An 18,398-nucleotide genomic window follows, 5' to 3' on the forward strand; every position below is an offset into this window, starting at 1 on the left:
GCTGGTTCACTTCTCCTTAGGCAACATGGAATACACACACACACCACTCCAGGAGCTCACCATATTGATTTAGTGTGGACACCTAATCAGCTGAGCCCACTGCCACTCAGAACCCTCAAACCTAAGAGATCTGCTAGCCTCAGCCTTCTTTGTAGCAAGGATTACAAAAGTGTGACACCCCCTTCTGTCCTGGACTGGCTTTTGAATACCCATCTACTCACACAATCAGAGACTATCATTGTTCAAATAATGATGTCATCATTCCTTTTGAATCAATCAGTGAAAGATGTTCATACCTCATAAAGAAATAATGGTGTTAACACATTGTTAACTTTAACACCTCATCACACAGATTATATACTATGATTATATCACCTGAGCTTAAAGTGCTTAATATTTCTCTCTCTCTCCCACTCTCTTTCACATACACACACACACACACACACACACACACACCCCACCCTACATATCTGACTGCCTGCATTATATGTTTTACATAATCTATCTGATTCAGGCCACTACTTAGAAAAAGACTGGGAACATCATTTTCAGGCTTATTTTTCCCCAAAAAAAGGATCTTAGAAGCATTCAGCCAAACAAGATATTAATTGTGGCACCTATTTTAATTAACTAACACAAAAAGAACAAAGTAGTACCCAAGCCTCTTGACTGTTAAGTAATTCTCTTTTTGATGAATCTTCCATTGCCCTGGAGCATATAGAGTCAACATGCCTCACAATTGTAGCAGAAGCCATCTTTCCCTCGCCCCACCACTTAGCATGCACAAATAAGCCCTTCCTGCTTCTGCCCAACCACATGTGTGCATCTAGATTCTACAAAGATGATAAATTCTTTGGATGCTCCTGGCTATGTAGTTTTACTATGGTGTTTTGCTATGATGTAGTAGACCCCTCATCATCCCCCCCAGCATGTAGCAGAAGTGAGATTGCGGGATTGTGATGAAGTCCTTAAAAGAGGGACAGGTTCTGGCTGGCCCTCTTGGTTACACCTCTCCAGGTAACATCATGTGACTTCAGTAAAGGGTGAGTAAGGACAGGTCTTTCTCTATCTCACTCAAATGGCAGCGGTGCTATAACTAGTCCACTATGTACCTGAGCCATTGGCACATTTTGCTCCTTTTGTATTATTTTTTTCCTAATCATAGGAGAAACAGAGTATTTATCCTGAAATGGATGTTTCCAGGATTAGAGACAACCCTACAAGTTCAAAAAGTCCAGAAACCTCAAGTCCTATGCATTTGGATCTGAGGGGACACTTCTGCTTTGGCAAGGACAAGCAGTAGCAGGAAGATGGCTCAAGTCTGACCATTTTACCAAAAACATGTAACAGGATGGGGTATGGAGGTTAAATGTGAAATGTCAAATATTCAGTCTTTTAGACTGTTTTTATGTTCTGGTGAGGTTTGAATATTGGTGTCCCTATAGATTATATAAGCTGTTAATGAATTCTCTTGTATAATTAATGTATGTTTATGAATGCCCTGTGTTTAGTATTCTTTGTGTGGATAGCAATAAACTACTTGTCCCATGTTATAGATTGAACACTTTTTTTAACTCTCCTTTTTTTGGGGAAACTCTAGAATTATGATCTTATAACCTCAGCTGTTAAGTAATTTGTTCCCGCAGCACCAGGGTAGGGGACTTAATGAACCAGTGTGTATGTGAACAGGACTCCTAACCACTAGTCATTAATGGTAGACTCCCTCCAGACTGAATGGTGTCAACCTGCATGCCTGGATGCAGAACAGGGAGTGATGCAGTATATCATTTCCTGTGGGCCCAGCAGCAGTCCTTCAATGTTAGATAATAGCAGTGGAAGGATAAAAAGCTTCTAGCAGTGTCTAGCAGCTATATACTTCCATTCAGTATATATCTGATCCTTCTTCCCCTTCTGAACAACATACTTGGTGTAACCTAAGAGATTCTTTCTAGGTCTAAGTGAGAAATGAGTTCTGTGTCTCTGTTCCTGCCTTACCTCATAAAGGCTGTGAAACCCTTGCCTCTTATTCTCATCAAGGTTCTCTTACTTTGAAAACATGGAACTTCCTTGAGGCTCCATCTTTACTTGCACTTCTCCATCAGACACCAGCTCTTCAGGGTACCCAGCTCTCTGTGGTTGTTTATCCTTTATTCTCAAAGAGGGCCAATCATATCATAAGGGTGAAGTCTTGACTTGAGTATGAATTGGATTTAAGTGAATCAGAGTGGAGCAAAGTCATCAGCGTCACTCTCTCCTCCAGTCATCAAAATCCAGTGGTAAGACAAAGGTCAACATGACTGGTGATAGTCCAAAATGTAGTGGGTGACCTTGTCCTTTCTAAATTAAGGTCTGTCCAAGATCTCAGTTTGTCTGAGGCCATGCCCATTCAATAACCAAGGGTTAGGTAAGAATTGAGACAAAAGATAGCCCAATTTACCATCACAAAGACATTGATCTGAAAGGGGAAGGCCTTAAAAAGTTTCAGAAAATAATTGCTATTCATACTCTTTCTAAGGCATCAAAACATAAACAATGACCCCAAACACTTGGGTTAGGGCTGTTATTGGCCATTAAATGAAAGCCAGAGTGGTTTGAGTTTAAAGGTGTAGTCAAGCGGCTCCATTTACAACACCTGTTTTTTCAGAGCTATATTTCAAAGGGATCAAAATAAAAACTGCACAGAACAAAAATAAATTGTCCCACCTTTAAAATAATAGTAAAGGAGGAGGAGGAGGAGGATAAAGATGAGGAGGAGGAGGAGGAAGACAAGGAGGAGGAGGAAAAGGAGGAAGACAAGGAGGAGGAGGAGGAGGAGAAGGAGGAAGACAAGGAGGAGGAGAAGGAGGAGGAGGAGGAGGAGAAGAAATAATAGCATTCCCTAATTTCTGTTCAAATTGGCAGGATGGGTCTCTGTAGAGGCTAAATATATATGCATATGGCTTCTCCCAGGAGCCACATGCAGGCTAGCATTCCTTACCCTCTCCTGAATGTATGCATGTTTCTTCTTAAATCCAGAAAATCTTTCTTGTGAGTAAGTAGAGAAGGGCTTACCTGCAAATCCATTATGCATTATTAAGCACCAACTCCATCCATCTCTTCCAATCACCAATAACTGAAAGATGGGCTCTCTTCTCATGATCACTCAAGCTTTCTTAATCATGTTCCCAAAAGTCAGACAAAAATACTTCATCAGCTAAACAGAAGTTGCAGTAGAAAAAATAGGAAAAAAAATCACTGTATTAGGATTCAAGAGATCTGGGGTCTCATCCATGCTATGCTACCAATTAGTTTTGTGATATGACCTTGGGGAAGTTAATTTAACTCTCTAGGTCTTTTCCTTTGTAAAATGACATGATTGAACTAGGTAAACTTGAGGTGTCTTCCAACTCTAAAATCTAAGATTTTATCACCCCAAACTTCCTGCTGCCTTTCCCATGTCCACTTCTTAGAACATATTTTCTGAACAGAGTTGGCTTTTTCCACATGGGCATGATGTCAATTGATAACATGTATGAAACTTGCTACACAGTAGGAAAATCATAACTAGAAATTCTTGTGCATGGGACAAAGAGTGGATAGCCAGGTGAGAAGGGTGTGGGAAAGTACATTCCAAAATACTCCAAGGTTTTTTGGAGTGTTAGAAGACTTGCTGCTGTGGTGGATGGGTTGAGGGGAAGAGAGTTGAACATAAAGTTCAAGGTGGTTCTGTTTAGTACCTTCTAAACTCCCTGGCTGCCTTGTTCTGGGACCACCACTACTTCTGTGAGGAGGGAAGAAGTTGGAGGGAAAGAGTGTAGGGAGGGTATTCATGCTTCCTAAACTGTGCTCTAGTAATCTTCTAAATTTTCCACCCTGGAACAAAATTCTGTGGCCATGCCCTAGTTATATCTCTACTTACATCTGCCTCTCCTCTTCGGTACTTCAATACTTAAGTCATCATACTCCTGATACCTGTTCTCTGGGATGGAAAAGAATCAAAAGTACTAAGACAGTACTAAGATCCAGACCTTATGCCTGCTACTGCTTCCCTAGAAGCCAAGGTGAATACCACCACCAAAACATCTCTTCTGACACCACTGCTTTAGTCCTCTCTTCCTCCATGGATGGGGCATACAACATTATTGGACTAAGTTTAACAGAGAAGATATTCTTAGGAGTGCTACAGTGAGATCTGGTGGATTCTGGTAGCAGAGAGAAAAGAAGAGGAAAGAGGACAGGGAAATAAAATGATGACTTGGATAAATATTTCAGCTGCTTTGAATTGAGATAAATGGGCAAGTATGGAAAGTCCTTAGGACCAATAAACTTCAAGTAAGCCATTGAGTCTTAAGTATATTTAATTCAGGGGAACATGTTATACCTAAAGGTAGCCTGAGAAAATTAAGTAATGCAAAGAAATAAACAGATTTTTCAGGTAAAGTGTTCAATACACTATTAAAAGGAAAATTAAACACATAAATCATACCAAAAAAAGCAAAACTTTAGTAGCAATGCACTAAATTAGTAATATTGGGAAGATGTCATAATGTCTGGTGAGGTTTTTTCTTAAAGTGAATTATATTAGCATCAGAATTTTGCTATAACTCAATAACTGATTAAAAAATAATAAGGGTAATCTTATATTTATATGTTTTGTATCCCATCTGTTGAGTATTTAGTTATTCATTTACCAGAACAACTATAATGCAGTTCATGAATAATGCCATGCTTTGTCATCAGCACTAGATTATGAGATGACCAAATGTTTCAGAAAAAGCCATTTCTTATTACTTTGGAAGCACAATAAAATCACCTTTATTAATTCCATTATCTACATCTCCAAAAAGAACTTGTGGGCCATCCTCTTATTTAGATGCGATTTGTTTGTTTTCTGGTTTTATTTATAGCAGGAATGTTAAGATTGATACCACTCAATTCTCCCAGTAGTACATCCATTTGTAGGTCATTTAATTCATCACCACATGCCTAGCCTACTGGTGATTAGCATCTCTTTACTTAAGTAGAGTTGAATTCAGAAAGCAGACTCTGTTTCCAGGTCTGTACTTTCTAGTGTAGTAGAACTTGTCATAACATGTGTTCTACTGGCCTGATTATCCAAGGTAACCTCTATACAACATGAGGTTTCGGAGTCAACTTTTGGAGAGGACTCATATAGAAATACCAACAATACAAGGCAAAATTTTATTATTTGCCTTTCAAATGGACCAAAAGGTGGTTAAATTCTCAAACATCTGATGGATATAGAAAACAAGCTCCTTCCTTAATGTCCTCTTCTATCACCTTATCACGGTATAGAAGTGACCTGGAGTTCTTCAAAGCTAAGCCAGAAAACTACAAGCTCCTGCAGTTCTAACAAGCTGGAAAGCCTTCAGGTAAGGGCTCAGCTAGATTTTTTGTGACACCTGTGGACCAACCTTGTGAACAGGTTTGGGGGATGATGGCATCTGACCATCTACTACAGTATAGATGGGTTAATATCTGCATGGATGGAGGGAAAATCCATTTTGGTTTAATCACAGTCTTTTGAAATATTTGAAGTATTAGAATATTGAATGTATGTGAGAGAGCTTTATGAATTCTAAAGCACTATGTAAATGAGTTATTGTTGATTTATCCTGCTAAGTCTAATGATAGTAGATATTTGTTATCTGTGAGTGGCTATATTCATGATTGTAAGATATGAATGAAAATATTTATATTATGTAGTATATGAGTATACATATGTATGTATGTATGCAATGCATATTTATGTGTGTAACATATACTTTCATTTTCTTCCTTTATCCGTTTCAGATGATTAGACTACAGTCTTCTATTTTATCATGGATTTCACTGAAGAGGCTGTATTTTCTCAGTGCTCGGTGCAATTAGTATAATGTAATCTGTGCACTTGGAGAGCGTTGTCATTAATAGGGAGTACTTACTGACATAAGATTGAAATAGAGATTAGTGGCTCGAGAACACACATACTGAGCAAGATAATGTATAATGTCTATAAAATTTAGGCAAATCTATCTACTCAAGGTAATACGGGTTTATCCCAAAGTGATATTTTTGTGACATTGTTTTTGGTATGGTTCTATTTTATTTTAAAACTTGAAGAACAGATCATTTTTTTGAATAAGGAACTAAAATATGGCAATGCTGTAGATTGGTAAAATTCCATTAACTAGTATGTGAGATGGGTGACTGATTCATTCATCTGGAGGAAGTGTTTTAAAAGCCCTTGGAAAGTGAAGCTTTGTGGGAGAAACAAATTATTAAGAGATTTTAGCAGGTGAACCAGGATGCTCTTTAATGGTTACATTATATTCAGTCAGACTTACTTATTTCTTTTTTGGTGATATATTAATGTAGTGAACATTTAAGAGATCAACTGTCTTGTAGACTTGATCCTATTCATTCTCACAGATTTTATTAAATCATAAAATGATGTGAAATAACACCTCTCTATCCTGAAGAAAGTTTCTCAAATTTCAACCATCCCAAGTCCACAAAATAGAAGAGATTCAGATAAGTTCAAACAATGAAATAAAAAATTATATACACACACATACACACTTATGGTTGTGTATTACTGCTATCCTAACCTCTCATTCACATAAACAGTGACATTCTTCCATTGTTAAATGGGGTCAATCACTTTTTTTTCAGTGTATTCTTTGATTTTTCTCTTAAGTTTGGTATGTTATCAGTCTTGATCTTCTGGATATAGACATTATGTTGGTGTCAACGTTGGTAACCCCTTAATGGAATCGATGCTTTTAAATGATATTTTATATGCACACATACATAGATAGATAGATACATACATACATACATACATACATATATGTATATGTGTACGTATGTGTGTATATTACATATATGTAAAAGTATATAGCACAGGGACAGCTAGGTGGCTCAGTGATTACAGCACTGGCCCTGTAGTGAGGAGGACCTGAGTTCAAATTCTGACTCAGACACATGATACTCAGTAGCTGTGTGATCCTGGGCAAGTCACTTAACCCTGATTGCCTCGCCAAAAAAAAAAAAAAAAAGAAAAAGTATATAGTGCAAAATGTGTCAAGACAGTGAATCTGCAATTCATCAGTATGGCTCACAACACATTTATGACTACTCATCATACATGATTCTTGAGTGAAAAGGATCCTATAAATATGCTTTACCTAAATTTTAGCAAAATATTGGATAAACCACCACACTATTCTTGTGGGGAAGATGGAAACATGTGTGTTAAATGATAATACAATTAAATAGCTTCTAAACCGGTTGAATGGTTGGATTTAAAGAGAAAATTGTAAAATAGATTTTTATTAATGTCTTTTTTCAACATCACCTAGATTGTTCCCTGTATCCTTTCCATTTTCCCCACCATTACAGCAAAACCATATGATACAATGGAAAACACTGATGTTTTGTGCAGTGTTCCACACCCAAGGACTGTCCACTGTTTGGAGAGGGTGGAAGGTGACTTTGAAGAGCTTCTTCTAGGTCATCTATTTAAGGAAGATGTCTAGGGCAGACATCTAATCATTTCTCCCCCAGCTATAGGACTTCACCATGCCCCTTGTAGGCTGAATACCTTCTCTCTCTCTCTCTCTCTCCTCTCTCTTTCCAGCTTCTTTTTATGTGTTGTCTTCCCCATCCCCTAATAGACTGTGAGCTCCCTGAGGGCAAAGACTCTCTTTTTGCATTTCTTTGTATCGCTACCATTTAGCATAAAGTGTGGCACATAGTAGGACCTTGAATAAATGCTTGATTGACTATCAAAGATCATCAATGACCTCCTGATGGCCAAGTCCAGTGGCCTTTTTGCAGTCCTCATCTTTCATGATTGCTATGCAATTTTACTTGAAAAATCTTCTGTTTATTTTATTTGATTCAACTCTGTGGTTGGCAAGTATCATTAACTACATTTTGCAAATAAGGAAAAAAGGCAAATTAGGGAAGAGAGTTATCTCCTAAACTAATTTACAATACAGTCTTAGGGAACTAACATCTTCCTTCTCTCAGGAATATTTATATTTTGAAAGATAAGAGTAGGATGAAGGGCAATACTTAGTATAAAGGAACAAATCTCTAATACTAGAATTTCTGCCATCCTGATATAATAGAAAACATTGGTTGTGAAGTCGGAAGATGTAGGTTCAAGCCCTGATTTTGATAATTACTATGCACAGCTGATCAAGCTATTTAACCCCTCTGGATCTGTTTCCTTATCCATAAAATGAGGTATAGAGTTTATCTGTGCATACCCTTTGACCTAGCAATACCACTACTAGGTCTGTATCCCAAAGAGATCATAAAAAGAGGAAAGAATCCACGCATACAAAAATATTCATAGCAGCTCTTTTTGTGGTAGCAAAGAATTGGAAATTGAGAGGATGCCCATCAATTGGGGAACAGCTAAACAAGTTGTGGTATATGAATGTAATGGAATGCTATTGTGCTATAAGAAATGATGAACAGGTGGACTTCAGAAAAACCTGGAAAGACTTACATGAACCAATGATGAGTGGAGTGAGCAGAACCAGGAAAATATTGTACACAGTAACAGCAAAATTGTACAATGATCTACTAGAATAGCCTTAGCTCTTCTCAGCAATATAATGATCCAAGACAATTCCAAAAGACTCAAAATGGAGAATGCTATTCACATCCAGAACTATGGAATCTGAATGCAAATCAAAGCATATTATCTTCACTTTGGGGGTTTTGGGGTTTTTTTTCTTTCTTGTGCATTTTCCCTTTTTGTTCAGATTCTTCTTTAATAACATGAGTAATGTGGAAATGTGATTAATATGATTATACATGGATAACCTATATCAGATTGCTTGCTGTCTTGGGGAGGGGAGAGAGGGAGAAAAATTTGAACTCAAAATCTTAGAGAAGTGAATGTTAAAAACTATCTTTACATATAACTGGAAAAAAATAAAATACTAGTAAGTGGAAAAAATAAAATGACTTGTACTACTTGTGATGAATAAAGTTTATTAAAAACTTAAAGTACTATGGAAATGTGATCTAATTATATTATTGGGTTTTGGGATTTTTTTTTTGGAATTTGTGATGAATTTCTGGGCACTATTCAAATCACACAATAGAAGTAACACATTAGACTAGCATTAGGACATGTGTGAGAGCCAAAAAGTCCAAAAGTTTATGTTAATGTCTGAAATAGTATTAATACATCAAACTGTGAGATGGTACACTGACAGAATCACCAGAACAATAATAACAATAACAATAACACTTTGGACGTCCGGCCAGCCATAGGTGAAGACTGCTGGCAATTACAATGAAAGCAGCTTTAGTAAGGCAGACTTTTTTATTTGCTAAAGAAATACCACTCAAAATTATGCTCTGCCCTTGCAAAACTGAGTGCTCGCAACTGGCTGGTTTGTGAAATAGGATGTGCAGTTGAATGTAACTTAAGATGACAGTCACATTAATTTGTTTTATATGGGGGATTGATGAAAAGCCTATATTAAAGATTTTGTATGTGTGCAACTTCTAATGCATAAAATATTATTTTTTTATTTTTGTGAATATACATGATAATAATTATATTAACAAGTCTTTGCTAAATCAAGTAGAACCTGGACAGTCCCTGAACTGTAGGGAGAAAGATTTTCAGTTGGAAGGTAGTTATCTATCATAGAAGCTACCTTTTTATTTGGGAAAAATGAGAGTTCTTTATTGGCAGAAAATAATTATTTTAATTATCTTTCCTTCTATTTCATGTTTTGAATTTTCCTTTCCTTTTCCAAGAAGAGAAATCTTCTACACTAAAGCTCTTTGCACTATCAAATGGTTGAAAGTCAGAAGTAGATATGATTTTATCCATGGAAAGGAAACACAATAAAGAGAATTGTTATCATTTGCTTGCCCACTGGACCCTATGGACCATAGATAGATACAACCATTTCATCTGACTTGCACGTGAGACCTCCTTTATGTTGTCTCCCCTATTAGAAATATGAACTGCTTGGGAGCAAAAACTGTCTACGCATTTCTATTTCTATCCCCAGTACTTAACATAGTACTTTTCATAGTGTGTGCTTACTAACTCCATTCATTCACTCATTCATTACAATGTGAATATTTCTAATGAGAAAGTCTTATGGGACATTTTGAAGTCCAAAAAAGAAGGATGAAAGTTCTTTTAAACTATAGGATCACATTCTAATCCAAAATCATGAACACATGTATGATGGGTATCATATTGCCTGCCTTCTCAATAGGTCAGGGAGGGGCAGGAGGAAAGGAGAGTATTTGAAATGCAAAATTTAAAAGAAAAATTCTTTTAAAAAAATTTTAAATCAATGTTCAATTGAACATTTTTTACAAAACCAAGTCCAGATAGGGAAAACACCCCCCAGATCCAGATCTACCTAGAGCCTTCTTCCTTTTCTGTGTTTTGCTCTCTGCCTTACTTAGTCTTTGCTGGCTATCACCTCTGAACTATGAGAATGATGACTCTTCCTCTATCTCTACTTGTCCCACAAGTTCTCTCTCACCCTCCATGTGGATATCCACTTTTTTCATTTAGCTCCCCAAAGAGAAAGATTTGGTTTTTCAAAAAGATGTTATTATCAACTAAGGGAAAGAAGGTAAAATAAAACAAAATTACTGAAATCAAAAGGATTCAATTAGGGACCATGGGAAACATTCTAAAATATCCTTACTCTAGCTATAATTATCAGACACAGCTTCCTGGACTGAAGACTCATGATCCAATTTAAATAGTAATTGGACAAGCTATACCACATGGCCAACCACTACCCTTCTATCCCCAGGAAAATCTGTAAGAAATATTTCTTCTTGTGAAAGCCCAGCTACTGCGATGGCTATGGAATATTTCAAGAAATATAGGCTGGCATAGTTTGGTGTTTGTGCCTAAGATTAGACAATAGGTGGTAAAGCATTGAGTGAATAATGATCACATACTGGCCATTATAAGCTCCCTATATGATCATCTCTAACTCCTTTGTGCCCTAGATTTCCTCTCTAGTATCTGGTTAAAGATCTTGGACTTCTTTTTCTATCAACAAACCTACCTCAGCTCTCCCTGGAAGTATATCTACAATATAACATCCTATCAAAATTGATTAATCCCACTAATTACTACCCACTTTTGGTGATTTAAGGTTGAAAGAATACTACTGGCAGGGAAAACCTAGAATGTATCTTAACTGACTTTAAAACGTGGAATAGGAAACTGAAAGTTTTAGAAGGTTTATTTTCACCATTTCTTCCAGCTAGAAGTCATGATTTTGGATAGTAGAAATGATCTGATGGTAACAGAAATAATGCTGAAGAACAGAACTTAGCTTCCTGGCCTATACCATAATAACGAACACTTGACAATAACAGAATTCGTCTCTTGAGATTCTGGAAGGATGTATTTTTTCAGGCTATTTGCCAACCTAATCAAGACAGCCTCAAAATGAAATTTCAAGAGTAGAGGGTAAAATTTCCTAGTCAGTCAGTCAACAAATATTAATTAAGCACTTGCTTCATAGCAGATACATGCTAAAATAATGGGGATAGAAATAAACATGAAAAGGAAGTGCTCTCAAGAAGCTTGGTATTAATGAGGGAGACCACATGTAAACAACGCTGTATATACCAGTTATATGCAAGATAAATTAGAAATAATCAGTAGAAGGAAGGGACCAGCATTAAGGGAGATCCAGAAAGGCTTCCTGTGGGTAAGATTTTAGCAGCAACTTGAAGGAAGCCACATAAGTCAGGAGATGGAAGTGAGGTAAGAAAGCATTCTAGTTATAGAAGACAACCAGTGAAAATGCCTGACGTTAGGAGATGAAGTAAAAAGCATAAACCAATGTAGCAATTGACAATGGACTCATTTCTGACAAAGCCCCAAAGTGTCTTTTATTTATGCTAACAGATAAGGTCCCCATTCTATTGTGGCCTTCCCTCCTTCACTGGCTGCCAGTGATTAACGTCTCAATTCTATTTAACCAATTAACTTCAACTATCTTTTTTAATAATATTTTCCACAATTACAAATTAAAATAATTTTTAAAATTTATATGTTTGTTTTTAAATTTTGAATTCTAAATTCTATTCCTGAGACAGTATGCAATCTAATACAAACTATACCTGTACAATCCAGGTAAAACATTCCTATGTTATTTGTTTTGTACAAGAAGACTCAAACAAAAAAAGTGAAAAATAGTATGCTTCAGTCTATATTCAGACAACATCAACTCTTTCTCTGGAGGCAGACAGCATTCTTCATCATGAGTCCTTTGGAATTGTCTTGGATCATAGTACTGCTGAGAATAGCTAAGTCATTCATAGGTCTTCATCATACAATATTGCTGTTACTATGTGCAATGTTCTCCTGGTTTGGCTCACTTCACTTTGCATCAATTTATGTAAGTCTTTCCAGGTTTTTCTGAAATTTCTTATAACACAATAATGTCCCATCACAATTATATGCCACAGTCCATACAGCCATTCCCCAGTTGATGGGCATCCCTTCGATTTCCAATTCTTAGCCTCCATAAAAAGGGCTGCTATAAATATTTTTGTACAAATAGGTCCTTTTCTCTTTTTTGATTACTTTGGTACATAGACCTAACAGTGGTATTGCTGGATCAAAGGGTTTTATAGTCCTCTGGGCATAGTTCCTAATTATTCTCCAGAATGGTTGGATTAGTTCACAACTCCACCAACAGCGCATTAGTGTCCCAGTTTTCCCACATCCCCTCCAACATTTATCATTTTCCTTTTTTGTCATATTAGCCAATCTGATAGTATGAGGTGGTACTTCTAAGTTGTTTTAATCTACATTCCCAGAAACTAGGTATAGATCAACATCTTACTTTACCTAGATAAGGTCAAAATGGGCACATAATTTACACACAAAGGGTAATAATAAACAAATTAGGAGAGTATGGAACAGCTTACCTGTCGGATCTATGGATAAGGGAAAAATTTAGGACCAAACAAGATATAGTGAGCATTTCAAAATGTAAAATAGATCATTTTGATTATATAATTTTCTTTTATTAAAGGCTATTTACTTTGAAGATTTAGCAAGATGGAACAAAATTTCCCTCAAAACACCCTGAGGATGCACTCTCCCCTACAGCATCTCAATCTTTCAGGAGAATGGTCACAAACATACAAAACTTTTGCAGATCTTTGGCCCCATCAAGTTCAAGATGAAATTTGACATCTACTGGTGGATCCTGAAGCTTATTACTGGGGTAGGTAGGGGCCGTTTATGCTTGACTCTCTAACTCCAAAACTCAGTATGTACTCTCCTCCTGAACCTCCCAGTTACTCATGCTCTTGCCTTTTTGAATCCCAGATAGAAGGAACCTCAGAAGTCCTATAGCCCAACATGTACCAAAGAAGACTCCTCCTTATTTAACATACCTGACAAATAGTCATCCAGGCTTTGCTTAAAAATCCAAGGCAGCTCATTCCATTTTTGAATGATGCTAATTGCTAGAAAGATTTTTTCTTTTTTTTCCTTCCATGAAGTCTAAATCTGCCACCATTGTTCCCAGCACCCTCTTGGGTCAAGTAAAAGAAGTCCAATTTTTTTGACAACCAACCCTTCCAATATGTGAAGAAAGCTATCACTTCCCCACTAAGCCTTTTCTCTTCCAGGCTAAATATCTCTAAGTCCTTCAACTAATATTCACACGGACCTTCATCATCTCAATCATCTGAATCTGAATCACTCCTCAGCTTATCGGTGTCCTTCCTAAAATGTTGCAGCCAGAACTGAACACAATGCTTATGATGTGATTTGACCAAGGCAAAGAGCAGAGGGACTATCATCTCTTGATTGCTGGAAGCTGTGCTTCTCAAATGCATTGTCTTCTTTGGCTGCCACATCACATTGTTGACATAATGAATTTGCAGTTCACTAAAACCCACAAACATTTTTCAGACAAAATGTTTTCTCCCTGTGTCTCTCCAGTCTGGGGCCAGGTCTGAATGAGGTTGATCTGGTAGTTCAGGTGCAGGATTTAAATGAGAGAAGATGCTCACAAAAGCAGACTTACTTTTTAAAAGCATTGAAAGGAAATTCAGCAAGGACCTAGCAATGATTCACGTGAGTGCTTCCCACTGCCTCCTCCTTTGCCGTGTTAACAAGCCCCACTCAGCAGCATGTGCCAAGTCTGAGATTCTTTTTCAATGTTTTACATATAGTGAACATTTACTGTTTCATGTTTCAGTTTTGTCAATGCATCCTTCATTTGTGTTTTAAGCATTTCTTTTCTAAGCAGAGGAAATTAATAGTTGCTGCCTGCTACTCTATATATTAAATGCTCTTCTAGAAGGCCACTATGATCCCTTGTAGGGGAGACTCTAGACATAGACCATATATAAAATGTGTTTAAGAGATTTTCCCTGGGCCTCTGGAGTGGAGAGTGAAAGACATAATGAGTCAAAAGGTTGAAAAAAGCCTGTTTTTCTCCCTTTGTTTAGGTCCAGGCTCCGCCAGGAATTTGGTCTATACGAGCTCAGAGATAGGTAAAATTTTACAACCCCCTGGGTTGTAAGATACACATACGTGTGTGCATGTATGTATATGCACATATATATACATATGACATATATGTATATGCTCTTGTTCAGTCATTTCAGGGGTGTCTGACTCTGCATGATGCTATTTGGGATTTTCTTGGCAAAGATCCTGGAGTGGTTTGCCATTTCCTTCTCCAGCTCATTTTACAGATGAGGAAACTGAGATAAACAGGGTTAACAGACTTACCCAGGATTACTCAGCTAGTAAGTGTCTGGGGCCAAATTTGGACAACTTTGAATTCAGGAAGATGAGTCTTCCTGATTCCAGGCCTGCCACCCTATTCATTGCACTACCTAGCTGCTGTATAGGTATAGGTATATACATATATGTATATACTATTGATATTTGTAGATTTATTTTGTATCCTTCTACTTTACTATTATCTAGGCTATTATGTAGCTACTAATTGTCTTAAATAGTTTCTTTGCTGATTTTCTAAGAAAACTATACATCATCAGGAAATAGGGATGGTTTTGTCCTCTCTTTGCCTATGTTCATGTTTTTAAACTTTGTTCTTATTTTCCCGGCCAACTACTATCAGGGAAAGGAGGTATTGTTACTTTACCCCTGTTTTGAGGAGGGGGAAACTTTTAGCATTTTTATCACATAAAATGAGACCTTTGAGATCTAAATGTATGCTTGTCACCATATTTTAAAAGTTCTTTCTGTGCCTATATCTTGTAGGGGTTTAGCACAAATTATTGGGGTTTTTCCCTCAAAGGCTTTTTTCTGTATCTATTGCTATAAAGTGAGGTATATTCTATGGTTCTAGTGAACAAAGAATTAAAATTAATCTTGGCTCCATATCTCTTTCAGGCCAACTTGGTTAAGTAAATTCCTGCTCTGAAACAAGCTGGATCAATGATGTGCTAGTTTTATCATTCAGTCAGTTCTTAGATAACAATGTGATCATATATCTTGCTAACGAATACACTTGTTAGTATCTTGTCTTGAATTCCAAGGGAGGTTTGAGGACGGGTCAAGTAATACTAAAGATATCAGTTCAGAATACAATACAAATAAATCTTTTCAAATTATTATTTGTAGTTGAGAATGGGACAGATTTGCCCTGACAAAAACAAAAGTTCTTTAATCTAAGAGAACATTTATAATTAGAAGTAAAACCATGGAATATTCAGTCATTTCAAGTTCAATTTAAAAGTGTTTTCAGATTGAGTTTCTGGAACATAAACCACCAAGCCTTCTGATGGGAAATATAAATGACTATATAAGTTGAATTTAAAATGCATGAACATCTGGAACCCTGCTAATTGCAGACAGAATGTCACATAAAACAAGAAATCAAAGAACTTCTTTCTGGCTCATATGTCTTTAGGAAGGAGAAATCACTTTCCCTGGCACAAGTACATTGACATAATTGACAAAACATTGAGATGGTACATTTCACCATATGTGTTACCTTGGATCTAACGAAGTCCTATGCACAGTGATGAAATATTCACTGCAGTTTGTCTAAGAAGGTGCATAATAAATTCTGACAACTATGGTAATAAAGAAGGTAGAGCAGAGGTTTAACCACAGCAAAAGATAAAGAATCTAGCTTGCACGACTAGGAGAAAGCCTGTTGACTACTTAATACTGAAGGGATTCAGATATAAGCGGATCTAGAGGTGCCAGCTTCCTCACTGAAGCTCAGCTCCACTAGAAAGGGCTATCATAGAGCATCATATGAAGTTCTCGCTGCCTTGCTAAATCCTACTTATCCCTCAAGTCCCACCTCTTCCATGAAAAGTCTTCCCTGGTTTTAGTCCATATTGATTTCTCCTCTTTTGAATACTTGTTAAAAATACAATCTATCCCACACACGTTAGCATTTTATTGTATATGATTTACTGTCTTAGAGGCATTAAGCTTGAAAGCATATAAGATATCTGTCACAATTTCTTTTGAAGTCATTTTCTTCATCTGTAAAATGGGCATGAGGATACTTGTATTACCTACTGTACTAGGTTGTTATGATCCCTGGTCCAATGCAGTCTATGAATTAGTAGAGATCAATCAATCATTCAATAAACACTTAATAAGTTCTCACTATATTCTAGGTGGTGCAATGGATAAAGCCTAGAATCAGGAAGATCTGAGTTCAGATTTGGCCTTTGATACTCCCTAACTGTGTGACCCTAGGCAAGTCACTTCATATCTGTTTTGTCTAATCTACTGGAGAAAGAAAATGGCAAACCACTCCACTGTCTTCTCCAGGAAAACCCAATACAGGGTCACAAAGAGTAGGACACAAACAGGATTGAAAGATTGAACAATATGTGCAGCCACTGTGCTAAGCACTAGAGAGTCAAAAAGAGGCCAAAGACAGTCCCTGCCCTCAAAGACTTTTCAATCTATTGGGAAACTAGGAAGTTACCTAAGGAAATTTAGAAAGTTAAAGTCTTGCCACTGGGTATACGGATGATGAAATATTGATTAAATGCCTAAGTTATGCGAAGCTGTGCTAAGTGTTAGTTCCACAAATAGGAAAAATCAGTCATCTCTCAAGAAAGTGACATATAATAAAAGCAAGTCAGGCTAAAAAAAAATCAAGTGTTCTTTGTGGTACAACAGCAATGTAGATCTTTTTTAGTGTCATTTCCATTGATAAAATTTTACTTATTTCTGACTTTGAGCCATCTGAAAATGCCAAGTATTTTAATCATGAGGACATTCTCTTCTGAGCCTTTAGATACTGAAGGAACCAAAGGAAAATGGGGCTACAGCACCAGGACCAGTGACCTACAGAGGCAATATTGCTAGGTCACATCCCTACAAGACAATAGCCATAGGGATGGAGTTGGAAGAAAAACTAGTGAGGGGAGGAAGAAGATTCTACTATTTTTAGGGCTCTTGAGTGAAAGATCCTGATATATCTCCACTAGAATCTGAGGGGAGTTGGTGGTCAGGATAGTGGCCCTATTTTGACACTACCTTACAAATCCTTGACTCCAGGAGAATATTGTCAGCCCCTTCTTTATGAGAGTTTTCCCATTTGGTAGTTAGTTGGGTAGGCTCCAATGCTTTTCTCATGTCTTTTGTTTCCCATGTCATGAGCTATTTCTATCTAGGTAGTAAAGCCCCAGGCTCAAGTGTAGGCATTTGTAAAATAATAATAATAATAATAATAATAAATCTCATCAATGGAGTACAATTGCTCAATACTCCATGCCTTTGTGAAGTGCTAAGTTGTCAAGAGCTTAAGAGAAAAAGGATTCCTTTTCTGGCATCCAATCAAGATAGGACACATACAGTTCTGGGCTCTCATTAGTGAGAGGCCAAGAAAGAGAAAGAATTCAAGAAGAAGCTGGCATGTATATTAACTGGCAGTCCACGTATGTCCCTCAGAGACTTTAGCAAATTTTCCCTTGGGTGAAATTAAAGAATCTCTCCCTTTGTTGAATTGATATATCTTACAATTGGAGAGCTCATTCACTCTGTGTATTGGCTGGCACGTTATAATCAATATAACTTCTGTGATCTGTGTCTGCTATCAGCTTGAATAGACAGTTATCCATTGTTCACTATTGTGATGGTCTTTGTGTAATAGATATTTAGTGGGAAAGTAGTCAAGCCTTCAGATATAGCTTGGTGCACTTCTTCAACATTAAGGGATAGCAACCAGGAAAAGCAGCATGAACCTAAAAATAATTTACTCTAGACTTAACACTATTTAGAGGAACCAATAAAAATATTATCTCTTCTCCCTCTTCTGAAGAGAACAGAATTGGGCAGCATTGTGGCCCTAATATCCTGTTCCTTTCTAGGCTAGAATCAAAGTCTCCTTCAGAGAAGGATGGGCAAAATTCTA

Source organism: Phascolarctos cinereus, unplaced genomic scaffold (genome assembly GCF_003287225.1).
Source record: "Phascolarctos cinereus isolate Bilbo 61053 unplaced genomic scaffold, phaCin_HiC Scaffold_4;HRSCAF=312, whole genome shotgun sequence".
Lineage (NCBI taxonomy): Eukaryota > Metazoa > Chordata > Mammalia > Diprotodontia > Phascolarctidae > Phascolarctos > Phascolarctos cinereus.